The sequence below is a fragment of the Mesoplodon bidens genome (genome assembly GCF_964165515.1).
Source record: "Mesoplodon bidens genome assembly, contig: HAP1_SCAFFOLD_797, whole genome shotgun sequence".
NCBI classification, from domain to species: Eukaryota; Metazoa; Chordata; class Mammalia; order Artiodactyla; family Ziphiidae; genus Mesoplodon; species Mesoplodon bidens.
The window spans coordinates 53,993-81,790 of NW_027672050.1; the positions used below are offsets into that span (position 1 = coordinate 53,993).

Sequence of the window (27,798 nt, forward strand, 5' to 3'; positions counted from 1 at the left end):
CCTCAGGGACTTTGTATTCGCTGTTCCCATGTTTTGGAAATATTATTTCCAGAAAAATTTTCCATAACTGATTCCTTTCTATTCTTTGGCACTCATCTCTTAAAGATATTTTTTCCTTGATTGTCCTACTAGCCTAACTCAGTCCCAATTTAACAGATTACCTTACTTCTTTCACAGAATAATAATCAAACCAAATATTATCTTTGGTGTCTCTTTGTATTTAGATGAACTTCTTCCCAAAGAACTCAAGCCCCCCAGTGACAGAGGTTGTTACCTTTCTTATCCCTTATTCTGGGTCTTAGAACTGTGTCTGGCATGTAGTAATCACTCGAGGTCTGTTGACTGTGTAAAGAATATGTGAGTAGATGAAGAGATTTGGAGTTATTTGAGGTCGCTCTTAATGATGGCTGGTGTTGGTGATTAAAGTTGTAGGTTTTAGAGTTGGAAGTGATCTTGCTGAGTCTCACAGTTACGGCAAATCTCTCCCTACTGTAGCATCCCTGACAGATGATCAAGTCTGAGCTTGAATAACTGTATATGAAAGACCCTAACCAGGGCACCCTCCTAGCTCTGCCAGGTCAGATAGAATTTTGGACTATTCTCTTTCTCTCTCTTGTAGACAGCCACTGTCATTTGGTAAGCCATAAGCCTTCCTTTGCTTTGACTGTGGTTAGTGTGTTTGCTGGATTTCTAAAATATATTTTTAGTGTTTACTTGTTTAGATTGAAAAGATTGGGCTATATTTTTAAAAGTTTATCCCTCCATTTTGGAAGGCCTTTTAAGTTGAGATATTGCATGCAAGAGAGCTAAGGGAATTCTGGACTCCATATTTTCGTTTTTACCTTTTTTTTTTTCCTCAGACTTTGAACTAACAATGGCTAAGAATGAGAGGCACTCAGACCCGAATATTTTTTCCCTTGTCAAGCACAGAGAATATGGGAAAGAATGAAATTGGGAAATTGTTTTGCTCCTCTTCCTTTCCTCCTTTTTGGTCAGTTACCTTAGTCGTCCACCTCACTTTGTATTTCTAGCCTGGCTTCAGAAGACCTGAATTTGATGAACTACACACTGTTGGAGTAGTAGATTGCTAGAAGGAATGGCGGCTTCACAGAATTATTTTCAAGAAGGATGGTCCAGCCAATTTCCTCACTTCCACTGTGAAAGGAGTTCCCTATTCCTAAGAAAATGGACCTATGTCCGACTGACACAGAAGATGGAGATGTATCCCAGTGCATGTATATATGTATATCTATTAAATTTATGTATATATATATAATGCCTAATGGAAACATCTCAGATGTTCTCTTTGGTATTTTTCTTTAATTTTACTTATAAAATTGTGACCATTTTTTAATTCAAAAGAGGAGAACCTTAAAAATTAAGAAGACATCCTCAGTAGTCTAAGGTTCAGAGTGACTTGGCAGAGAAAATTGCTGAATGGTTAGATAATAGTGCTGGTATGCTTGGCTATTGTAACACTTTCCATTTGAGTTTCTCTTCCTTGAAATTACAAGAACTATATGACTCAAGAGAAAGATTGATAATTAGGAATATTCTGCTTGCTTTATTTTATTTATTTTGTTGTTGTCGTTGTTGCGGTACGCGGGACTCTCACTGCTGCGGCCTCTCCCGTTGCGGAGCACAGGCTCCGGACGCGCAGGCCCAGCGGCCATGGCTCACGGGCCCAGCCGCTCCGCGGCATGTGGGATCCTCCTGGGCACGAACCCGTCTCCCCTGCATCGGCAGGCAGACTCCCAACCACTGTGCCACCAGGGAAGCCCCTCTGCTTGCTTTTTATATAGCGTATTGAAGAACATTTTAATTATTTGGAGGTCATAGGAAGGAACCTTCATGATCTAAGTTTTGAACAAGTAGTGTTGCAACACAAAGCTATGACTTAAAAAGGAAATTTGAAATGACCTATTTCTTTTGGCATCTCAATCCAGATATCTGTCAGTAAAATGAGTCACTTTTCAGTCAAATGGGTGGTCAGCAATATAATTTTTTATTGGGAAGCTGAAAGACACCATTGCCAAGCAGAGCACCTGCAGTGTTCACATCTATATTTGAGCATCTTTCGTTTTCCCAAGGGGTGCAAGTGAAGAGAAGGCAGGCAGAGAAATGGCACTTGAATAAAGTTTTTCAAGATGGATAGAACAGAGAGCACTCCCAGAGGCAGGTCAAGTCCAACCCAAGAACAACTCTCTCAGTGCTTTCACAACTAGGTAAAATACAAGACCAGTAGTAACTCAGCTCTCAAATCAGTGCTGAAATCCAGCGGAAGGTTGTTAATATTGATATGGTTAACATACATCGAATAGGATTACTGAATTTTCTGAATCCAACTGAACTCCCAGGATTGTTTGGTTTCATAGGCTGTTGGACTCAAGACGCATTTGGTTTTAAATAATCCTTCCTAAAATGTTCAGCTTTCAGTCTAATATGATTGAAACCCAGCTTGAGTGTGTCTTATAATACACTGGACTGGAAAGACTATGGGCATTGAATTATTCAAAACATGGCAGGCGAAGGAGTGATATGTGGGGAGGATGTGATCATAGAAATGAGTGAGACTTGATATGTCTTGTTATCTCATTTGATTTACCTGTTAGAACTCTTCCAAATATTAGAGGAAAGAAATCAATATCAATTTTCACCTGTCACGTTCCACACTTCAATGATGAATGAATGTCAAATTTGACCACAGTTTTCTGTACCACCTGCTCTGAAATAATATTTCTGGGCCTTTATTAAAAAGGTAAAATTGTCATTGAATTTCCAAATATGATTCTGCAGTGGCTAATTCAGCTTGTTTTATTAGTAAGCAAGTTCTGATGAGTAATACTAATTTAATAAGCCTGCATGTGAGGTTAAAGTGTCAACTATTCCTGCCGAAGGTGATGAGATACGACTGTGATGAGGTGGTAGGACACTCACCTTCCTGAACGAACCCTGCGAGCACACAGTTCTTGGGAGAAACCAGTACTGCATATAGTAGCAAATCTGATATCATTTTGCATGTCTCCTGTAGCAGTGGAATGCGCACACATACAAACATGATCATGGGTGAAAAAACACACATGCGCACCTTAGAGGCTTACATTAATTTCTGAATATAGTTCTCCGGAAAGAAAAAGCTTTACTGATGATTTGTATTTTTATAGTTTATTGTTTTATCCATACTAAAACACTTCATGAAATCACTTCCTGTTTTGTTGTCCATGGAATCCTTTCCATTTTGAGATGCTAAATATAAATCGAAATAATGATTATAGTCCTTGGCCATGAAAGACTAAGTTACAGAGAACCCGGTGACTGGAGGTCAGAGCTGCCACGGAATTATTCTCTGCTCCAGAGACCATCAGAATATCACTGTGTACCCACTTAAGGATAGAATGCTGCTATTGAGAAACGAGCTCTCTTTTATTTCTACTAAAAGGAGAGAACAGTAGGGGACCTTGGCTGCGCGAGTGTATGAGACTTTCTCTGTTTTGTACAATAAGCCAAAAACAATACATGAAATAGCCTCACGCCTTTTGTCTTTTGTACCCAGCTCCTTCCTGTATTGCTCCTGATCCATTACACTTAAATCAACAAGAGTTGCTTGAACATTTTGACAGTTATGTTCCCCATACCCTGAAGCCTTTTTAAAGGGTTACTGAGATAAAGCTATTTCAAAAATACTCCCTCCAAATTTTTTCAGGGTGGCATCAATGAAAGTAACTTAGAGGAAAAAAACTTGAGTTCCTGGCCTACCCCTCTAAGGCCAGGCAAGCATAAACCTTCATAGCAAAACCTAAGTTTGCTCCCAGTTGAGAATTTGGTTTCCACGGTCTTATATAAAAAGTATATGGAGACTTTAATTCCCTATAAGCCCTTTCCAAAGAGTGAATACAGTTCATCATTCGTAAGAGATGATGAAAGTTACAATTTTGTTGAATAGGTGGAATATATATTACATATAATATACATATTTATTTTTAATATATATATATATAATATATATAAAGTTACTATTCAGAGTCCTAAAACGTGGATTTTTCTTACTTACCAAGAATGAACAGTAACTTGATCTCTAAACAATAAAGCACCTGGTCATAACAGAATCATAACAAATATTTGATATCAGAATGAATTCACTGTTCAGGTGTAAAGAGGGAATAGCTTCAGTTTTCCTCTTTCGTGCACCCCATTATTGCATCCTGGACAGAGGGGATTTTCTTGATTTTAATCTAAAGGAGAAATGGTCACTTTTGTTGAGATGGAAATTGACCACCTCAGTAGGCAGAGGCACTGTTTTTATTTGGCTGAATTCATGTTTCTAGTGATAATTCAGGGTATAATAGGGTTTTCTCAGCCACTCCAAAATCTGAAAATGATAAGCATCTCACCAGAGTTTCAGGATGGCCCATTACCTATTCTGTGGAAAGGATATTCAAAATACCATGCTTCATCAATGTCTTCTTTGACTTGTTAATGAATGGACAACTACTGAGTTAAGACAGTGTCTTATCCTTGCTTCAAAAAAATAAAAACAAAAAACCCCCACAAACACAAAAAAACTGTTAACAAGGAAAACTTATTATGCCAGGCCTTAGTATGGCCTGACTTGGAAATTTAGTTTCAGAGGCTTTTGTGAATATACCAAGGAAAGAGGACCTAGGTGTATCTTATTCCCACAGGCCGCCAATAAATATTTGCTTAACGGACAAACAATTAATATATAGTATAGGAGAGAACCTGACAGATGCTTCACATTATTGAGTGATAGCAATGCCCAAACTCATCTGTGATCAAACACTATGAAAGTATCCTCCTAAGGATAAACTTATTACAAATAAGAAGTGAAAATTCAATTATGCAGATACTTTCAGTGTCAGCTCTGATATGCAAAAAGCATGGAAGTTGTCACTGTATCTTGTCCTTACAGGATAATGCTGTACAAAATGAAAATCAGTGACTTTTCTCAGACATGATTAATAAAACATGTAACTATGAAAGAATTTTCGAACGGTAATTATGTATGTGTATATATGTGTCTCTGAAAAATCTGTGTCAAAGAAAACTGAGGCTATCAGTATAAACTTCTTTAACTTCTATCTCTTCTTACCTTTATTTCCTCCCAAACTTACCAGTATCCATCCAGCTTGAAGGATACAAGTGATTTTTATATACTGTGCAAGGTGTTTTTTTCTTATTCATATGTCCATGTTTCCCCAATTCTCTAAATTATTATCTACATCTTCAGGATCTCCTTTATTGGTTCCTTCATTTCAACATGTAAAATAGAAGTCCTTCTCATTCTAAAAAATTCTTTTTTGCTAATTATTTTCTCTTTTCATCCACACTCCTTGAGAGCAGCCTATTCCCACTGTCCTCACTAGCCCCGCCTGGCCCCGACAGGCAGCCCTACACCCTCAGTTTATTGCCATCTGGCTTTTTGTCCACCACTTCCCTGCACTGCTCTCAGGTCACTGGGGACCTAACTGCCCAAATCCAATGGACACTCACAGTCTCTGAAGGACGACGCTGGCATCTCCTTCCTCCTTCTTGAATCTCTGTCACCTCTCTCCTTCCCAGAATTCTTTCTCTGCTTATCACTTAAACGTTGTCAGGACTCACAGTTCTCTGACATCTCACCCATTTTCATGATTTTAATGACTGCTGCTATGTGCTGAGGACATTCAAATTTTTATCTTTCCATGTCTTCACGTGCATGTCCAGTTATCTACCAGTTTTTCTTCTGAATTCTACAGGTGCTTCAAAATTCTACATGTCCAGAACTAAAGTCTTTTCCCCATTTCAGTTCTTTATCCCCTATTTCCAAACTCAATGATACCACCACCCAACCTTAGTCACACAGATGGGGGTTCAGCCTCCGCCTCCTACTTCTTCCTTACTTCCCAAGATCAAGTCTTGCTGGTAATTTCCTAAATACAATTAGAACTTATTTCCTCCCTTCATCTATACCTTATTTCAGACCCCTTTCTTCTTGCTATTACCTGGTCTAGAAGTTACGAAATTTCTGTTTGGTGGAACCAGTTGTTAGACATTCTATTCGAAAAGGACTCTAGGGTCAAATAGCTTTGAGGATGGCTGTGTACCATACGCCTGCTGTGACGATCCAGAATGAACATTAGCCTACAGCAGCCCCGAGAAGCTGTACAGTAAAGGAACCTGCTTAACTTTCCTTAAGCCAGGTTCTCCCTTCTGCCGGCCTATAAACCTTTCAGTAGGGACAGGAGAGGAGGTGGCAGCGTGAAAATCCCACTTGAAAATATAAAGCACTGCTCCTCAGAAGAGTGGGGCATAATTATCTCCAGGCTTCTTCAGATTCCTCATCCATACTGACGTCAGTGGTCTAAAATGCCACCTGAACTTGTCCTTTCCATTCTTAGCTATTTTCTGAGGAAACCAGCTCCACGCACATGGTTGGTTAAGACATGCTCTCCTCCTCCTTGCTGCCTCCTTTAGGGGCACTTGCCGCTGCCTGGGGACACTGCACTGATCCTCCAGAGCCTGTGCCTGTGGCTCTGTAACACACCCCTCGCACACTCACGGCTCTGGACTTCCGCTGTCCACTCTGCCTTGAGTATCCTTGCCTTTCACCGGCTGACTCACCAGTTTCTCACGAGTCCTTTAAGACTTAGCTTAGGGACTGCCCCTTTTGATGACTTTTCTTTGCCTCACGGCTCCCCCTCTTCTTCCACAAACACTGACTAAACGCCCTGAATATGCCCGTCACAGCAGGTCACGTGCAGGATGAGACATCTGCTGTGCGTCTTCCCCTCTGACTCCACTGCTAAAGGGCCAACACTACATCTTGCTCATTGTTTCACTCCTCTAACACTCAACCCATGACTAATGAACTAACTAGTACTGTAGTAGCCCTCTTAGTAACAATCAGGCAGGACCTTCTACAAGAAATCTGACACTCCAGCTTTTCTCTGATCTCACCTTTCACTCTGAACTAAAGACTTATCTGTACATGTTTTACCAGGGAGACATAATTTAATCCAGAGATGTGTCATCACATACTCTTACATACTCTGCCGTTTAAAAATTCTGCTCACAATGGGGGAAGGAGACAGGTGTGCTTTCTGACAGCCCCACTGTTTTTGCACTTCTAGTTGTCACTGGCTTCTCAGTGCCTTCCTTAAACCCTTCTTAACAAGGGAACAGGATAACAAAGTAATTAAGAGCCTGGTTACAGCCTATGAGTGAACAGAAACATAAACAGGGACATAGAGAATAGACTAGCGGTTGCCAAGGAGGAGGGGGTGGGAGAGGGTTGGATTGGGAGTTTGGGATTAGCAGATGCAAACTGGTGTATATACAGGATGGATAAACATAAAGGTCCTACATGGGACTTCCCTGGTGGCGCAGTGGTTAAGAATACGCCTGCCAATGCAGGGGACATGGGTTCAAGCCCTGGTCCGGGAAGATCCCACATGCCAGAGAGCAACTAAGCCGGATGTCACAACTACTGAAGTCCAGGCACCTAGAGCCCGTGCTCTGCAACAAGAGAAGCCACCACAATGAGAAGCATGTGCACCTCAACTAGAGGAAGCCCGCGTGCAGCAACAAAGGCCAAACACAGCCAAAAATAAATACATACATGCATTTATTTTTAAAAAGTGCATGTATTTAAAAAAACCCCAAAAAGTTCCTACTGTAGAGCACAGGGAACTATATTCTATATCCTGTGATAAACCGTAATGGAAAAGAATATGAAAAAGAATGTACATAAATGTGTAACTGAGTCACTTTCCTGTACAGCAGTAATTAACACAACACTGTAATTCAAGTGTATGTCAATAAAAAATAAAATTTAAAAAAATTGCCAGAAAAATAGTCACATAAGGGGAACTTCCCTGGTGGTCCAGTGGTTAAGACTTTGCCTTCCAATGGAGGGGGTGAGGGTTCAATCCCTGGTCGGGGAGCTAAGATCCCACATGCCTTGAGGCCAAAAAACCAAAATATAAAACAGAAGCAATACTGTAACAAATGCAATAAACACTTTAAAAATGGTTGACAGCATAAAAAATCTTTAAAGAAAAAATTCACATAAATCAGAAACAAATGAAAGATAATAAAGTCCATACATTAAAAAAAAAAAAAAGAGCATGGGTTCGGGTCACATTGCAACTTCCCACTTACTTATAGCTGTGTAATTCTGGGCAACTCACATAATGTCTCCTCAGACTGTTCATCTATAAAATGGGGATGGTAAGAGTTCCCTACCTCAGAGCGTTGCTGTAATCCATAAACACGGTTAAGTGCCTTGGTAAATGTTTGAGGCTCTCTGGTTATTATGAATTAAAATATGTCAATGGCTTCTGGCCGTGTGATTTATATAATAGTTTGATGTTTAACCAAATGGTAAAACTATTCCATTTATTATTCCCATCTCTTTTTAACCCTTAGCCTGCTTTGTTGTTTATGTTTTCTCCCACCACAGAGTGCTAGTTCCAGGAGAGTAAAGGCTTTATTTTGTTCACTGCTGAAAGCAACAGCACCCAGAAAAGTACTGTACATATGAAGCCCTCCGTAAACACTAGCTGAATGAATGGTGCAAAGTGTTACAAGGAAAAGTACACCCAAACTTTCATTATAATAAAAAAGTATAGATAAAAAAATCTTTCTCTAATGGCTTCCAGTCAAGTAACTGAAAACACCATATGCTATAATAATAACATAAGTAATTTATGAAAATTTGAAGGCAAAAACATAATTTTAAAAGATTTAGACCTACGTTAGGTGTGATAGAGTATGGATGCTTTCTTGAAATTCACAATCAGATCCAAGAGTATCACTTTCAGACTGTTCTAGTACACTGAGTTTACTTTTAGTTGTCTTTGATGACACAGTCACTATTCTACTCTCTTTCTTAACAGAAATGTGTTTTCTCGAAGACTCACTTTTAATTGGTTTATTAACCAAAGAATTATTTTGCCCAATTCCTTTGCTTTTCTGCTTTACAGGTGAGTCAGAGCAGGAATGCAGGTCCTTCCCAGGTTGTTTCTTAGCAGAGTAGTTTTTGGTCTATTCACCTGCTTTGCTCATTTTCTCTGAAGAAGACCTGCTATTTCTAGATAATTCCTCTTCTTTTCTTTGACTTCCAGTTCCAGAAATGACGTCTGCTGAAGGAGAATATGTTCTAGCAATGAAATCTTCAAAAGACTCCTGCCGCTGCTCTGTGACTGGGACCCCCAGGTTGTCTTTGGAAGTTTCTAAGGCCTCCTGAGTAGACGCTGGGACACGGAAGGAGTCGAGAGGCAAAGGAATCCTAGCATCACCTGTAATTTTCGGAAAGTGGAGGGGAAGACAAAAGACAAGACAAAAATTCAGTGATGAACAAAGCCAACCATTAAAAAGTAGAGCTCAAAACTTCAATGTTACTCTGTAATCTTATTATTAACACAGTCAATTGATTAATCAGAAGATTTCAGAGCCAGTTTTTTTTGGTAATTATATCTTGCCAAGTGATTCTCAGCTTAACCTAGCTATATCCAAGGCTATGTCCGCTACGTTTTCAGACTTTGGTGATTGGGGTAGTTATTACCCATTTCCTTTCCCTCACTAAAAATAAAACCCTATTCTGTAGGATAATTAATGTCTTTTCTATCCTCCAGGCACATGTAAACCGTATATAGTTTGTGACCAGACTGTGTTCTCAAGCTGTCAGTTCCCAAGACCGCTCTGAGATGGGCTGATGGGGGCTCCAAGTAAGGCTGGAGGAAAAGCTGACAGGTTTTCCCCTCCCATTCCCATAACCAGGTGATTCACTCTAATATGTTACCTATTAGCTATGTCTGGATTACTTATTTTAAAAATTATATCAGTATGTGTACCTTCATTAGTGTTCCTTCATTGTAAGCTGACTGCATACAAATAGAAACCTAGATAAAATATGAACAGAACAGACATTTATACAATTTAAAATCTGGAATATTTTCTCTAATGTCTTCTTTCTTCATTAAGGATAGTTTGCTTTAACTCATAAATTTTCTCAAGAACTTCCAGTCTCCTTATTTACAAAAGTACAGTATCATGAAATGGGCCCACATTTACTAATCTCAGATTTCGAAAGGATTCCAGAGTCTTCTAGCTCCCGGGCATGTGAACTATTAGAGACTGATCGTTATTGTTTTCTCGCTGACTTGGTCATTTCCTTTTTGCTAATCACTTAGAATCATTAAGTGCTGTTCTGTCCATTTACTTGGCTATTTTGCATTTGTTATGGGGCACCCTGTTTTGATTCTGATTTTCCTTCCTCAAGTGCCTTCTTTTCTTCTTTAGGTGGACTACTAACAGGAGAATTCATCTGGGGACGACCTAGTAAATGAAAATCTGACTGATCTATACCAGCCATTGTGGCCAACTGCCCAAGCCTAGACGAGAGGAGGAAAGGAGAAAAGACAAAGGTTATTATAATCACAGAAGAGCAGTTTAGATTTCCCCAGACTTACAATCATGAAATACTTCTAAAATCTTTTTTTTTTTTTTTTTTTTTTTTTTTTTTGCGGTACACGGGCCTCTCACTCCTGTGGCCTCTCCCATTGCGGAGCACAGGCTCCGGACGCGCAGGCTCAGCGGCTATGGTCACGGGCCCAGCCGCTCCACGCCATGCGGGATCCTCCCAGACCTGGGCACAAACCATAGCCCCTGCATCGGCAGGCGGACTCTCAACCACCCCGCCACCAGGGAAGCCCTACTTCTAAAATCTTAAAAGCTAACATCCTACTCCAGACTACAAGCCTCTCTCTCCCCCAAATCCTCAGCCATTTCCAGATTCATCCTCTAGGAGACATCCCACTGTCTCACTAGAAGCTTCAGTATGTTCCATGCACCCTGTCCACTGCCTGTCACACCTCCATTTCTACACTTCTTTACCACCTTTCCTCCAGTTTCCAAGAATGTGTTTGTTCCTTCCTTCCCAACACCAACACCAATTCATTCACTGACAAAACACCACTCCATCAACTATCAATCTCCACTTCCCTCTTTCAGCAAAATTGCTCCCGGTTGAGAACCACTGACCTATATCTCCCCTGCAGATTAATAATCATTTTTATGTCTAAGGCAAAGATAACTTTAATTCAAACTTATCAAACAAGCAAAAGAAGTGAAAGATAGGAAAATTCTTATGCATTCCCGACTATTTTCAATGAAAACTGCCTTTAATTTAGTCTTTACAAAACAACTATACCTACTAATTACTCTGTCTACAGGTTACTCTTTTATAATGGGCTCCCCACTCTACCAAAGCAGGCTTCCCTATTTGCATTTCTTAAAAAATTTAATTCCTCATTTTAAAACGTCAACTATATTACCTATAATTACACTAAATTTGGCTAAATATAGCCACGTAAGTGATGAAAATTGCTCCAGTTCCTCAGCAAACTACCATTAGAGTCGCAAAGAGAAGAATGCCATGAAGAGAAATGAACTAACCCAGCATCTTTAAGGAGAACCAGGAAAGCATGGAACTTCTGAAAAGAATTCTCAGTGCTGCCCCAAACACCTTCATCATCCAGGATCATGCTTGTCAATGAGTGGGCATGAAGGGCTTCAGACAAAGAGAAAGTTGTGTTTCTTAACTGGGCATTTTCATGTTCCAGCTATACAAGAAGACTGAAAACGTCTGACATGATTTGTTCTCATTGTCATCAAAAGTAGTCTTGCCTTGGGCTTCCCTGGTGGCGCAGTGGTTGCGAGTCCGCCTGCCGATGCAGGGGACACGGGTTCGTGCCCCACTCTGGGAAGATCCCACATGCTGCGTAGCGGCTGGGCCCGTGAGCCATGGCCGCTGAGCCTGTGCGTCCGGAGTCTGTGCTCCGCAACGGGAGAGGCCACAACAGTAAGAGGCTCACATACCGCAAAAAAAACCCCAAAAAACAACAAACAAAGAAAAAGTAGTCTTGCCTAGTTTCAAGGAACAAAACTAAAACACTCAAAATGTAATTATTTTATAATTAATGTAACCCTCCGCCAGTAAAGACAGAGACCATATCACATAATAACCAAAGCCCACAGGCACCCAACAAAGTTTCCTATATAACACTTAGGTGGTATATAAATAAACACAAGTTACCGTTTTATTAATGATCTTTCACAAAAGATCACATTTCTAACTGGTTCAATTCATAATGGAGCCTCATTCCACATTAGAAAATGACCTGCTTTAAGTTTCCCTTAAATTAGAAAGTGAATTATAGAATCTGATTTGAACAAAACATATTACAACTCTGATGAATGTTAAGAATTAACTTTAGTGAGTAAAATATCTAATGCTTACGTTTAAAAGTCCTAAATCATACCCAACCCAATTTATTAAATGTACGATCACCAATATTTTCTTTGGCTTCTTGAACATATTCACCCCCGTGCACTCTTCCCCTTCCGCTCAGCATCTACGCACTTAAAACCCCCTGTAAGCTCAACTCTCGTATTTCTCAGAAAGGCCGTTAATGTTCATGATGCCCCTTTTGCCTTACATGAGCAGGTACTCAACATTTATTGAATGAGTGTCTGCCAATCCACTGGATGCACTTTTAAAAATTCCTCCCTACACTCACCCTGTGATAAATTATATTTAGATAGAACTTTTTAGATTATGCCCTGCTTTCATGCACATTACCTAATGTAATTCTCATAGTATATATTTTTATCTTTCATTGCATTCTTAGAAGTTTTCCAATATCTTAAATTTATTTAAATGATTCACTTTCCTAATTCATTGCCAGGAGAGTCTCATCATGTCTTTTATGTTACTGTATATACAATACATGCACAGAAAGTGCCTTCTTGAATCAAAGAATCATGAACAGGAAATAAGCTAATGTCATATAAAAGCACACACACACACACACACATACACAAAACGAGCTTTTCACATCTTTAAAAACATGCTTTCTGGAATATAGATCATATGATCACTAAATACCAGTAAATGCAAAAGTCCATATGATACCACCGATTTGCAACATATTACAGTTTTAAAGCTTACAAAATATGTGTATATGGCTTAAAATCAAATCAAAATAAAACCAAAACACTCTCAAAAGCAGATGAAACGTGTTTACCTCACTGACTCGTCTATCAGCCTTCAGTCTTATTACTCTTTCCTCCTTTAACTGCTTTAGGCACTCCTCCAGGGTTTCCTAAACAAACAGAGTCAATATTATAAGTAATTCATAGTATAATATCCAAAAGCCTTTCCAGCTATTGGTCTCATCAGGATTTAGGGGCAGAGCCAGAAGTGAACTCAGATTTTAGTCTGCTACTGGTCATATTATACCATGCCAGTGAAATGAATGATCAAAATCTATCAAATTTGCAAAGATTTATTTAAATTCCACTCTTTCCAACATAAATTTGTGGCAGCCCACCATAAAAGGCATATGCATATAACATAGTAAGTCAGAAATAAGAAGTTACGACCAAGAAAGAAAAATTCTATTTTTATTTGTGGGTCTCTTTATAGCAGGAAGTCCTATTAACGAACCTGCTTAGCATACCTGAATTGCATAATTGCAGATTCAAAAGCATGTTTTAAAAAAGTAATCACTTTTAAAGCAATTTACAGTCAAGCACTGTTCCTGGAGTTCCCTGGGTATTAAATAATCGAATCATCAAAACCCTAAGAGGGGGCTTCCCTACTGGCACAGTGGTTAAGAATCCGCCTGCCAGTGCAGGGGACACGGGTTCGAGCCCTAGTCCAGGAAGAACCCACATGCCGCAGAGCAACTAAGCCTGTGCGTCACGACTACCGAGCCTACGCTCTAGAACCCATGTGCCACAACTCCTGAAGCCTGCGCACCTAGAGCCTGTGCTCCGCAATAAGAGAAGCCACCGCACCGCAACGAAGAGTAGCCCCCCGCTCGACGCAACTGGAGAAAGCTGGCGAGCAGCAACGAAGACCCAACGCGGCCAAAAATAAATTTATAAAACAAAAAAACCTACGAGGAAAGAACGATCACTAACTCCATGTTATTTTACAGATGAGGGAAACAGAGGCAGAGAAGTAGAGTAAGTAGAGCAGCACAGCCAAGGTCACACCACTAAGTAGCAGAGCCACACTGTGGACTCAGGAAGCTGGCTGCCATTCCTGCTCACGGCGGTGGTAGTCTTCCCTTCACCAAGGTCACTGAAATAAAATGAACACTGATAAACTATCTTAGGAGTTTTAGGAACTAAGACACTTCGGTCCTTGAAGTGGGGACACTGCTTGCAATAGGCAGAATTCTGACAGAGCCTCCAAGATGACCACTTACTGAAGTACACAAACCTTCCACTTATCCAATCAAACTCTAAATGTAGGTGCTGTAGTGAAGGGATTTTGCACATGGAATTAAGGTTCAAAATCAGTTGATCTTTTAAGATAGGGAGATTACTTTAGGTGGATGTGGCCTACTCAGGCACCCCACGAAAAGGACCTGAACTCTTCCTGAATTGAAGTACAAAATGGACAAGAGGGAGACTCTCCATTGCTGGCTCTGAAGAAGTCCAATGCTGCGGCAGAGAAGGCAAGCGAGAGGCCTCTAGGAGCTGAAACTCTCCCCCGACTGACAGCCAGCAAGGAAATGGGGACCTCTGTCCTGCAACTGCAGAATCTGAATTATGCCAACAAGCCGGAAGAAGCCTGTAGGCATTCTTTCCCAGAGCCTCTGGACGCTAACACAGCCAGACTGACATCTTGATTTCAGCTCTGTGGCCCACACAAACTATGGTGAATATCCAACGTTTGGGGCTCAATATCTTACACTTAAATTTCACGTGCTTTAACACTCTCAGGAGGGAACCCACATGTTCCCGTGTGTATCTGAGCAGGAAGCCCAGTCACGCTGTGCCTGGACTTCTGACCTACAGAACTCTGAGCTAGTCAAATAGGTATTGTTTTCAGTCAGTAAGAGTGTAGTAAAAGAATTAATATTCTACTCAACCTCCAGGTTCGTGAACAAAATAAATGATTGTCATTGTTTTAGGCCACTGTTTTGGGGTGGTTTCTTATGCAGTGATAAACAATCATAATACCTATACTTATGAAAACAGTAAGGTATATTTATACATGTTAACTGCTTTGAACAATCACTTAAAGAATGAGGAACTCTATTACCTGCCATCATTGGGAGAGGAGCTGGTATCACTTTCTGGAGAGTAGCTTTTGGTACCTAACAACAATCCTACATCAGGAGTTTACCCTAAGGAAATCAAAGATGTGGGCAAAGATTTATCTACCAACATGATGTCATAAGATTGTTGATAACCAAACCCTAGAAGAAAGCTAAGAGCCTCCGAATTGGGACTGGTTTAAATAAAAACAGCTCATCGTCTGAAGGAATGCTCTATGAAGCCACTAAGAATGACAAGAGGTCTCAACCAGAGTTCATGAATGGGCTTCAGGAGTGCTACATTCAAAATATATCTGTGCGTTTTTCCTGGGAGATGATGCATAAGCTTAATCAAATTCTCTGATGTAGAAGAGTAGTTAGTGACATGGCAAAATATTTCTGATACTTTTTTAAGACAAAAGAACAGATTAGGTGTGTGTACATGCAGAGGTGGCTTTTATTTCCTTCAAGAAGTTATTCATTGTTTTCAAACATTTGCTCAATGAACATATATTTTTATATTCAGAACATGTTTAAAAAATTGACAGTCTAAGAACTTCAAATTCTTTAATGTTTCATTACTAAAGCCAGTCGAGTTTTCAATGGGGAAAAAGGGGAAAAAATTGCAAAATTCCTCTACTTTTAATATAATGGTTTAGTCAATCTTCTAAAACTGATTTCAAAGAAATTCTAAACAAATAAACAAAAAAACAAAAAACCCTCAGCACGGTCAGAGGAAAGTAGACTAAAATTCCTGACTGGTTCTAAATAGCACATCAAAGTGCAATTACATGCAACAGTTTCTCCCTCTAATGGAGGGAATTAGAACACAGTGTTCAATTTTTGTGAAAAAGTGTACCCTCCTCCTACAAAATATTCAGAATTCATGTCCCTTACATGGAAATATGGAACCAAAAAAGTTAGAAAGTAAAATTGCTTGATATTCTATTACTTAAGTAAGACTAATGATAAGGCTTTGGAATAATTTTCCTTCCTTCCATCTGCTCTCCATTCCACCCTTCTGTACACCAGCTAGGGTGATTTTTCTGGGGCAAAGCTCCCATCATATTGGATATCAAATTTTATGTTCAACTTTTCTCCATTTAACATTGTAATCAATCATTTCTCATATAATCAGGGGATTCATAACCTTGATTTTTTTGTGTGGGCTACAAAATATTCCACTGAGTGGGTTTACTGGTTAACCATTTTACAGATTTAAATTCTTTCCAACTTTTCAGTATTATCAGACAAAATAACCGTTTTTATGCATGAAGGCTTTTTTCCATATTGAGAATAACATTCTTACAATAAATCCATAAAAATGAGTTTGAGATCAAAGCAAATGAACATTTTTAAGGCTCTGAGGTACCTATCTCCAGACTTCTTTCCAAAAGATTTCTGAGATTTTACACTGCCATCAGCGATGTATCACTTGGTATATAACCTCTACTGTAACTGTTGGCTTACTTCCTCACTTAGAGTGCAAGTTATTTGAAGATAGGGGGTGTATTTTATTAAGTGTTTATCCCCAGCACCTGTGCCTAGCACAACGTAGACGGTCAATAAATAATTGCTTAATAAGGAAAATCCCTGCCACACACGTACATATAAGATGTACGTGTGTGAAAGACTGTGTGTTTTTCTCTAACTGGATAGATGAAAACTTGTCATCTTCTTTAATGTGCAATTTTTTTGCTTATAATTAGTCATTAAATTTCTCTTTTAGATTATATTGTAAATATTCAGATTCTCTGAGGCAAATGGGCCTGGCACTACCCATTAGCTACATAACCTTGGACAAGTTGTATAACTCTAGGCCTCAACTTCCTCATCTATAAAATGGAGATAAGCTCCCATATTACAGAGCTCTTGTGAGAATTACATGAGTTAAAACACATATAAAATTAGAAGAGTGCTTGGTACATAGAATATGTGCAATTAATGCTGAATGAATGAACATGCGAATGCAAACAGTAGTGAAGGGCTTCAAATGAAACGGTCTCATCCCACTCCCACATCCAGCACTCAAGAAGCGACCGATTCTTTATGCAGTTTTTAATTGTAAAATACGATATGTGTACTGAGAAGTGCACAGAACAAAACTGTCAATGTGACAAAGAAAAAGAGAATACTTACATAAGCACTACTCGAAGCTGAAAGTATTGATACTTGTCAGCATCGCAAAAACCCCCCATATCCTTTTCTCATCACAAGCTCCTTCCCTCTTCCCGGTTAAACACCAACCTCATTTCTTGACAGTCATTTCCTTTAACCTGCATGCATCCCTAACAAAAGAGTTTAGTTGTGTCAACATCTAACTTTATGTACAGGATCATAGTATATGAAGTCTTTTCTATCTTATTTCTTTCTCTCAACGTTGGTTTAAAAAATTCATCCACATTGCTGCCTGTAGCTCTAGTTCATTCAATTTTATTGCTGGATAGTTTTCCCACTGTACAAATACACATCATTTATTTAATTTTTGACTCTTAATGGACATTTGGTTTGTTTTCAGTTTGTGCTAATGCAAATCATGGACAGGAATCCTGCTGTACCCGTTATTCTGGTGCATTTACACAGGGCGGGGGTGAGGGCTGCTGGCTCACAGGCTATTTATATACCTTCAGTTGATGGAGAGTGCTAAATGCTTTCCAAAGTAGTTGTGTCGATTTATACTCCAGTATAAACAGGGTAGAAGATTCCCATAGTACTTCAGGTCTACAATACCTGATACTACCAGACTTTTTATTTATGTATTTGTCAATCTGATTGACATGTAGTTTCCTTGGTTTTGACTCACTTTTCACTTATTACTTCATGAAGTCGTACACTTTTCTGTGTTTACTGGCTGTATGGATTTCCTTTTTTATGAGGTTTACATCAAATATTGTTATTTTTTATTATTATTATTTACTTTTGGCTGTATTGGGTCTTCGTTGCTGCGTGCAGGTTTTCTCTAGTTGCGGCGAGTGGGGGCTACTCTTCATTGCGGTGGCTTCTCTTGTTATGAAGCACAGGATCTAGGCGCGCAGGCTTCAGTAGTTGTGGCACGTGGGCTCAGTAGTTGTGGCTCACGGGCTCTAGAGCACAGGCTCCGTAGTTCTGGTGCACGGGCTTCGCTGCTCCGTGGCATGTGGGATCTTCCCGGACCAGGGCTCGAACCCGTGTCCCCTGCCTTGGCAGGCAGTTTCTTAACCACTGCGCCATCAGGGAGGTCCAACTATTGTTATTTTGAATTCTTCTCCATGTCCAAGTAATACTCTTACATGACTATTTTCTCACTAAATTGGAGGCGTTATCAGTTCACTTTCTAACTTACTAATAAGTAAGGGTTTAGTTCCTCTACACTCTTTCCTATGTCCACACTGCTCAGTAAAGTTATGTCATCATGAGTTATTCCACTGCTCATGATCTCTTTGACTTGTAGTCATATACTTAAAAACCTACATTGTTGATCAACTAGAAGCTCTCTCAATGTCACGCTTTGTAAAATGAGGACATTCTTACCATCTTCCCTTTTTCTACCTCCTGTCTACCTTCCAAACCCAGCTGTTACGTTGTCAAAGTTGAAATTTATATTCTGTTCTATGTGCAGTTAAGTCTTCTGTTACTTGAGAGTCAGTACGGAGTAAGGTTTAAGAGAACAGGCAGAGAGCCTAAACTCAAAGCCTCGATCCAACCTTAAATTAGGTACAGCCTGGGCAAGTTCCTTCCCTGACTTAGCTTCCTGCTCTCAAAAGTGGGAATGATATTAGCACCAACCTCATAAGGCTATTCAGAGGATTAAATGAGTTAATATATGCAAAAACACTTAGAGCCTAATATATGCTAAGTACATACTAGTACACAATACATTTCAGTACATACCAAGTTAATACTAATACATACTAAGTATAGTTTACTTTAGTTATTTGTGATTACATGCAAGTTGGCAATAAAAGCTGCAAACCAAGACAGTATTGCCATTATTACAATGAAATTAATATTGCCCACTGCAGATGTACTGTGTCTCTGTGTATAGACTATACCTCGTTCCATACTGTGCCAGTGTCACTGCCCTTGTGCAGGGTGACCACATACCCCAAGCCGCCTTGGGCTGTTCCAGTTTATACCTGTTGTCCTGATGTTACAGCATTAGAATGCCTCCTTACACTATTGAAGTGTAAGGAGTTTGGACAAGTTCCGGTTTGGACAACCAATTAGATAGGTGGTCATTACCCCTGTGTGTCACTGAAAAGGGGGACATCTATAGTGTCAAGTTGAAGTGGATTCTTCCCTTCCTCACCAATAGTAGGTTAAAAATCAACCATAGTTCAGTGTGCTTCAGCTTTATGTCCGTATAGCCTTTTCTCCTCTGGAGTTCAAGTTCCTTCTCCTCTTCCTCTCCCTCCTCCCTTCCAACAGTGCCTAACACCTAGTAAGTACGATATGCCTCAAGGTGTTTCTAAGCTCTCAATCACACAATCAATAGAAGCCTCTCCACTATAGACTAGCTGCAATCTGCACTGAATCCCCTATTACCTTCCTTCTTGGTTTATTGCCTCATTTTGCTGGATTATGTCTATAAATAGCTTAAGGTGTAGCACAGGAGGTCAATTTTTCAAATTTCTTTGGGTACAAAATATCTTCTTCAGCCTCCACTTATGACTGATAGTTTGGCTGGATACAAACCCCTAGGGTGAAAATTATGTGCCTGAAAAACTTTGGAGGTATCTTTCTAATGCCTTCCAGGATCCATGGTGCTCATGACAAGTATGATAAAGTCAGATTTTAACCTTTTTTTTTAGGTGACCAGTATTTTTCTCTCTGGAATGGATGTATCCTCTCAGTATTTTATTCTATTTTAATTTATTTTTTCAGTATTTTAAAGTTTCACAATGAAGGGTGCCTAGGTATGAGTCTATTCTTACTCATCTTGCATAACTATTTTCAATCTGAGGCCTGATGTCTACTTTCAGCTGTGGGGAATTTTGTTGCCCTTTGACAGCTTCCCTCCATTTTTTTTCTGGGTCTGGACTTTCTAATAGTAACATGTGGGATCTCCCAGATGCAGCCTCTCTAACATATTTCTATCACATTTTCCATTGTGTCTTTCTTTTTTATATACTGAGAAATTTTTTAAATTCCTACTGAATTTATTTCAGCAACCATATTTTCATTTCCAGGAGACCTCTCTTGCTTTCTGACCATTCTCCTTTTCATTAATACCCTAGTCTTATTTTATAGTTGCTAGCTCTTTTTAAACCTCTCTCAGGATGCTAATTAGGGTTTTTTCTTAAATTATTCTGTGCCCTAAATTGTCCCTGGTCCTACTAGGATATGTTTGCACTCTTTCCCCCTCTCTCATGTTGTAAGCTTTACTCAACTAACAGGCAAATGACACTTATTTTCTATTTAAGAATGAGCGCAGAAAGCTCCCTGAAGTCAACGATTGATTGGCTTCTTATGCAGGAAGAAGCGGGGAGTAACTGTAACAGGATCTCCCCCAAAAACAGTTTTCTAGGGTGTAAAAACTCACAGTAGCTGCCCCAGTTCTCGCCAGTTTCACTGTCTTCAAAATGAAATCATCTCATTTCAGGAGGGTTAGGGCGGGGCAGGGAGTCCACTCCTCCAAACACATCCCTTCAATGAGCTCCCCTATTGGTCACACTTTTAACTAACTCCACCCTCTCTCCTATATGCGCACCTGAGCATGGGGCTACTTTTTCAGGTGGGGTCAGAATCCTCCTCAGTTGCACGTGGTCCCTGTGCATATTCTAGGTGATGCTTTTCCTCTGTTCTACTGCTTCAGTTTCACACTTTTCCACCTGTCTTCTTTCAAAACTATGTTGAAATGTCTTGATAGTTGTGTGCATATATACTTAAACACTTTGATACCATCATTGTAGTGTCTTGTCAAAACAGAGAAGAGCTAAAAGGGTTCTCAGTGCATTCTGAATCTGCTATTCTGTGGTCCCAGTGTTTAAACTTCTTGGACTTCCCCACTGTCTATTACTGCTTTTACAAATACAATCTCATGGTCTATTCGTGAAGGAAATGAATACACCACATCTAAAATAACAAGGAATGCGGGTTACATGCTCTAGGGTCTAGTCATACTCTGCCATTTACTAATAAACCACTTACGTTCTACAAATTGTAGGTGCGCATTTTATAAAACGAAAGGGAGTAACTCTACATGAACTATAGATTTCTCCTACTCTAACATTTCATAATTTTCTAAGTTCTTTTCTTAAAATTTCTCTATATTATCATTAATTTTAATTAAAAAATAAAAATCTAACTTTCTCTTTTGAAAATCAAAGAGTAGTTCCCGTAGTCCTACAATAATGGGATAATTAGTTCTGAAACCTGTCAAGTGTCATGTCTCATACGAAGAGAAAATCATATTAAATAATTTGAAAAAATTAAACATGGACTTTGTAGCACAAAGACAAGGTCCCCCCCAAATGGTGTTCCTTTATTTACTAGAAATGTTCAGCTCTGCATTAAAGTTGAAATAAAATAAATATATTAATTTTGAGGTGCAAAAATTTCTTATAAAAATCAATTTTTCTTTTCTGTCCATACAAACAAAAGTATGGAATGACATTAGAGGTCAGGTTTATTTGGTAATAGAATGTAGCTTCTTGATATTTTTGATTTTAGGAAAGGAGAATATCAACATCAAAACTTTTTTCAACTTTACTTTTATTTAAAATGAGGCCATATTTTCCTCTTATAAAAAGAGAGTTCAACTAGAACCGTCTATTTTCTCATCTGTAAAACAAGAGCACTGAATCAGCTGACTGTATTCATTCAGAACTCAATTTCCTTATCTTATGATCACTAAGCTTCTCCCTAAATCTAAAATACTAAGCTTCTAAGCAAAGGAAAATATATTACTAACGACATGTTTTGATTTTAGTTTCTTAGAGTTCAAATGTCCACCATTCACCTTGGTCTAAGCTTAAGGAACCATTCAAGGGGATACAATGCAGGTGGGAGGAGAAAACAGAACCCTCACACAAGCTGTGCTGTGTTGCAATCAGCCTTCCGTTTGAAAAATAATCTTCACTATAGCTTTAAAGTGATAACTTTGTACCTGCAATGCTTCTTGTTTCAAACGGATTTTCTCTGGCTCCTCCTGAACACGTTCTGAGGAGTCGTCGACCTCTTCGATTTCTGAGTTGGAAGGACTCTCTACTGTCACAGTCACAGGAAATTCTGATGGACCTGAGTGTCACAAGAAGAAGATAGGAAACCACAGAGTTGTTACACTAAAGTGCAAAGAAAGAAGACAAGATTGTATAAAAGACAACACAAGCCAGATACCAAATATCCAAATATTAGAGGACATTTAACAAAAGTGATCTGAGGTATCATTCTTTATAAATGTCTCTCACTGCTCTTTAGTGTAAAACAGGCAATGACTAAGTAAAAGTACAGGAACTTATTTTTGCTATGTTACTGTACAGACCTCTGTTGTACGTGGTTAGGATTAGTAATGGGAATTGCCCATATTATTTTATTAAGTTTCTTTCACAGAAGCCAAGTGAAGATCCAAGGTAAACATTTTTTCTCAGATCAACTTTATACTGCAAATGAAAAATTTATTCTTCACCATCAGACAAAAACAGTCTGGAAGAAAATGTAGTTTTTCAGAGGAAAATACATCAGTAAAGGGACTGATGAATAATCAGGAAGTCAACATATCTAAGCTGTGAATAATAGACATTAGAATTTAAAAAAATAAATCACATACACATACACAACTAAAACTGACCCATCAAAAATTTCATCTTCTCACCACCCTTAAGCCAAAACTAGGGCAACAATTCTCCCAGCAAGCTTCACTGCCACTGCAATGTTGTTCAATAGGACATTTCCAAACATTTAAAAACTGACCTGGCCACAACCCCATAAAAGTTTACAGATCATAAAGAAGTGTGCTGGGATTATATAACCACGAAGAAGACAAGTCACTAGGACATCATTTTGACAACAAGCAGCAAACCCTGCAGCATAGGAAAACCCTAACAGGAGAACGAGGTGCATACCCCTCTCTCTGGGAATGCAAGGCCAGGACTGACACCCAAGATGCTCTTCTCTCAACCTCAGCAGTGGTGCCTTTCACAGAGCAACTATGCAGTCTCCCAAGACCACTGGGAAGGAGAGTCTGATACTGACAGTATTAGCTTGCCACGAGGCCATAAGCGAGGGAATGTGTGTGGTCTTGGTGAGAGAGCAGAGGTTTGGGAGATGTTGCTTTATATTGGCTTTCAGATCAGGAATTTGTACATATAGCCCGCAAACAACGTTTCTTGAAAACGTGAACATTCTTGAGTATGACAGCTCCATGTGAGGGGTCAGAAATGGCAGTCAAGTTCGTTTCACTGGGTAACAGCTGATTTGCGGACTGGAAAACAGGCTTCCTTGTTTACAGACATAACCACAAGGCTGCCAGGTGTGCGCTAAATCCACACAAATACACAGTTGCATTGGGAGAGCGACCAAACATGTTTTACATGGATTTATTTCAGAGAGGGAAATGCTTCTTGGAAGGCTCTGTCAGTTTAAAAAGCAAGAAGAATGACCATCCACCTTTCCCAATTCAAGCCCTATATATCATAAATATGATAGCTACACACCACCAACTGATTACATACATCACGAGCTTTGATGAATAGAAAGCCCCTAAAAAGATAGCAACAAAACGAAGTTAGATCTTCATGTAAATACATCACCAGTTAAACCCAGTTAATACAACTATTTAGTAGTATGAACAGTATCCATACAGAATTGTGTATAAAAATAAATAAGCTCAAAACAAGGACCTGGAGGGCTCTGCTACGGAGAAAACAGAACAGAATTCAGCCTACTGGCTTGGTAATCACTCTCTGAACTGCTGAGAGGCCCCTTCAGCTCCTATGTTCAGGATGGTTGAGATTTCAGTCTCACTTCTTTAAATGGTGATATTAATCGTTCTCTAATTTACCACCCTGTGTGACGAGGATGGACCTGCGATTAAGTGTCTCAGGAAGAAGACAGGAAACCACAGAGCTGTGAAACTCAAGTGCAAACACTGGGGATTCAACACTATAGTTTATGCAACAGCAATTCACATTACCATTTGCAAAAAAGTAGTCGGTTGTCCAGTGGGGATTAGAAACATCCATTTAACATGAGCAACTGAACAGATATTTTACACAGTAACTACTTCAAGTACTATTTAAAATCAATTCTCTTTGTTTTCTTAAGCAATTGTTAATCCCCAATTTCCTGATTACTACCAAGTAAGTCACCTGAAGATCATCTAGAGCCATCTATTTCACTTAGCAAGCCTAAAGCTATAATTCAACCATTTTATTTACTGTTCTGTGACAAATATTACTATGAACAGCTATCCCCTGGATAAGAAATCAGGTAATGCTAGTTTGACTCACTAAATCTGATTTACTGAGTTAATAAGCCAGTTGTTTTAGAATAGGTCTAATGCACATTTTTCATCCATTCTGCATTAAACTATTTCCCATGCCTAAAATGTCTTTTTTCCCATTCATACGTATCCAAATTCCTACTTCTGTGCTGTAGGGCTTCGCTCAACTACACCTGCCTTTAATCAAACTTCTCTCACATGCACAATTGGTGATCATTTTAGTCTCCTCAAGACTCCCACGGAGTTACCTCTGTTGTGACACTTGAGAAACAACTTGAAACTCCCAATTACTTTTAATTTTTCTTCCTTAGAGGGCTCATTAGGCAGAAGCCATGTGTGAGTTACCTTTTTTCCTCTACACAAAGCACCAGAGACCACCCACATAATACAAGTTCCAAAATAAAGAACTCTAAATGACTGAAAAAGACAGGGAATGCAAACAGGTTACCTGTTGCTTTTTGCACTTTCTGCAGGACACAATGGCCGGAAACCAGACACTCCAGGTGGTAGCGCTTCAGGAGGGTAACATTCTTTACCAGCAGAGTATTTCCTTCCATTACTTACAGGCTTCTTTGCGGCCAAGACTACGTTTGACAAAGCATGAAAAGAAGGAATCAAGATGCACCAAAGGTCTACAGAGCAAATGTCACACGTGCACACGTCGAAAGGAATCAAAAAGGCACTTGACAACGATGCCAAGCCCATTAAAAAGAGGATCGGTTTTGTACAAAGGTTTTCCATAAGCCAGCATTTTTAAAAAACATAAGTTCTCTACAGTAACAAGTTATTTTAACTAAAACAAAAGTATTGAGATGTGCAGAAATGCAAAAATAAAAGTTTAAAAAAATCCCAAAGTATGATACATTTTATGTATCATGCAGAAACACTCAAGTTTCCTGAATCTTAGAACACCTTTGGCATTTCTGAATCTCAAGGACACAGAAACACAGATACACCCATGACTTCTGCCAAACAGAATCTTCAGAAGTAGACCAAAAGTTAAATTTAAGATGAATTTTTCTATGTAAAAACAATACAAGTTATAAGGCTGCAAGTTGCTGGGGGGTAGGTGAGTCAATTTTACCCTCCTATAAGCCTGTCAACCTTCACTGCTCCTTTGATTTCATATAGAAAACACACAAAAAAACAAATGAAACCCACTGGATGAAAGAGTGAAATGTGGAGACTTACCCTATATTTCAGTAGTAAAGAGGCATTTGGTTGCAAAAACTAGACCTACGTGTTAATATTTTACTTAGAACAAGCCATATATTAAAATTCACATTTAAATATTTAATTTGAATTTACTGAAAACAAACATCATAGGTTAAAATGGTTATATTTATCCTTCAAAGCTACTATATTTTATGTTATTTTATTTATTTATTTTAATAGATCTTGATTGGAGTATAATTGCTTCACAATTCTGTGTTAGTTTCTGTTACACAACAAAGCGAATCAGCCATATGCATACACATGTCCCCATATCCCACCCTCTTGAGCCTCCCTCCCACCCTCCCTATCCCACCCCTCTAGGTCATCGCAAAGCACCAAGCTGATCTCCCTGTGCTATGCTGCTGCTTTCTACTATATTTTAGCAGCATTAGGATGCAGGGTAAAATGGAGTGTATTCGGTAATATAGGACAAATATTTCATAGAGTGTAGCTTATTGATAATCACCACACGATCCTCTGTGATTTACATGCCTCTTAAAAATATATAGGAGGGCTTCCCTGGTGGCGCAGTGGTTGAGAGTCCACCTGCCGATGCAGGGGACACGGGTTCGTGCCCCGGTCCGGGAAGATCCCACATGCTGCGGAGCGACTGGGCCCGTGAGCCATGGCCGCTGAGCCTGTGCTCCGCAACGGGAGAGGCCACAAAAGTGAGAGGCCCGCGTACCACACACGCACACACACACACAAATATATATATATATATATATTTATATATGTATTAAAATTTTTTTAAATTACACTTTTCTTGTTAGGAGATTAAAAAATTTCTAATAAAAGTTCCCATCTTTTATTAGGCATACATAAGTACAATATAAATGTGACACAATTCACACCATTATTTCACCCCTATACTCCCCTGGATCTAGGTATATACCCAGATACTGATTTGGCTTACCTCTATGTCTCCAAATAACTGAGGCAAATACAAAAAAAAAAGCCCAAGAAATAAAATTACTCTTAAAAGAGCTCAATGAGCTTGTATACTGCAGTTACATTTCCACTTTGTTTAATCATGCTAACTAAAAAAAAATGTTTAACTGTTCTCATTCCATGATGCCCTATTATTCTGTACTAATTCTACAGAATTCCAAATATGTTGTACATATACATGTTTTATTTATATATCCTTCCATTTCTAATATCATAGCAAAAGTCAATGTAGCTATTTTAAGAATGCTTTACATAGGATATAAATTTTTAATAATAATATCTAATTAGTGTGATATCACAAATCTTAACTTCTTTGAATGTACTATTTGATTATTAAAATATCACTCTCTTTAGCGGAGGGGGTAGCGGAGGCGCGCGGGAGAATCCATGTCCTTCTTAGAACCGTTTCCTCTAAATACTTTTAAACCAACAGCTCTTGGCGAAAGTCTTCATGCCTTTAAGGCTAAGTTCTCGCGAGACGACAAGACGCCGGATAGCTTAATCGCACGTTGTGCCTGCGCGCGCTGGGGCAGCTCGCACTTCCGCCCGAGGCGTGTTGCGACTCACAGCAGCTGCCGGTCTCGCGTGGTGACGCAGCTGTTTTTTCTCGGCTAGGTCTGCTGTAACGGACGGAGGCCGCCTGAGCTGCGGAGTTGCAGAATCTGGCGTTCGGAGCTGCGGTTCTTGGCGAGATTTCGCGTTGCCCGTCCTCAGCCGTTTCACCGATAATCAGCGGATCGCTTTGCCAAGTGCCGGGAAGAACAAAGGAATTCGGAAGGAGACTCTCGGCTCCCGGCCGCCTTTCTCTGAGTGGCTTCGTTTCCCGCTCGCGCCTGTCCGGAGAAACTGGACTTATAACCGTCACTGGATTGTAAGTACCCGAGGCGAAGAGAGCTCACTACGCCCCGCTTTTTGCGTATCTTTGTTCCGGGAGAGTTTGTGGATTGGGAGTATCTGCTGAGCCTTACTTTCTGTGCCGAAAATCATTCCGTAGGAGCCGCCATTTGCTTTCCCTGCGTTGTCCTGCAGCGGCAGGACAACCTCTATCTAGAGGTTGGAACTTGGCATTGCAGCTAACAGATTTAAATGGACCTG

The 27,798-nt window shown here is 39.5% G+C and overlaps 1 pseudogene across 1 annotated transcript; it reads right to left on the minus strand.

Annotated features, from left to right (window-relative positions):
- Positions 1 to 8,561: 8,561 nt before the first annotated feature.
- LOC308610671 (centrosomal protein of 78 kDa-like) lies at positions 8,562 to 27,690 on the minus strand (annotated as a pseudogene). Its single transcript has 7 exons — positions 27,672 to 27,690; positions 27,244 to 27,386; positions 13,089 to 13,166; positions 11,458 to 11,624; positions 10,223 to 10,394; positions 9,855 to 9,902; positions 8,562 to 9,315 (listed from the first exon to the last, which is right to left on the minus strand). The product of its transcript is annotated as a centrosomal protein of 78 kDa-like (transcript).
- Between the last annotated feature and the right edge of the window lie 108 nt (positions 27,691 to 27,798).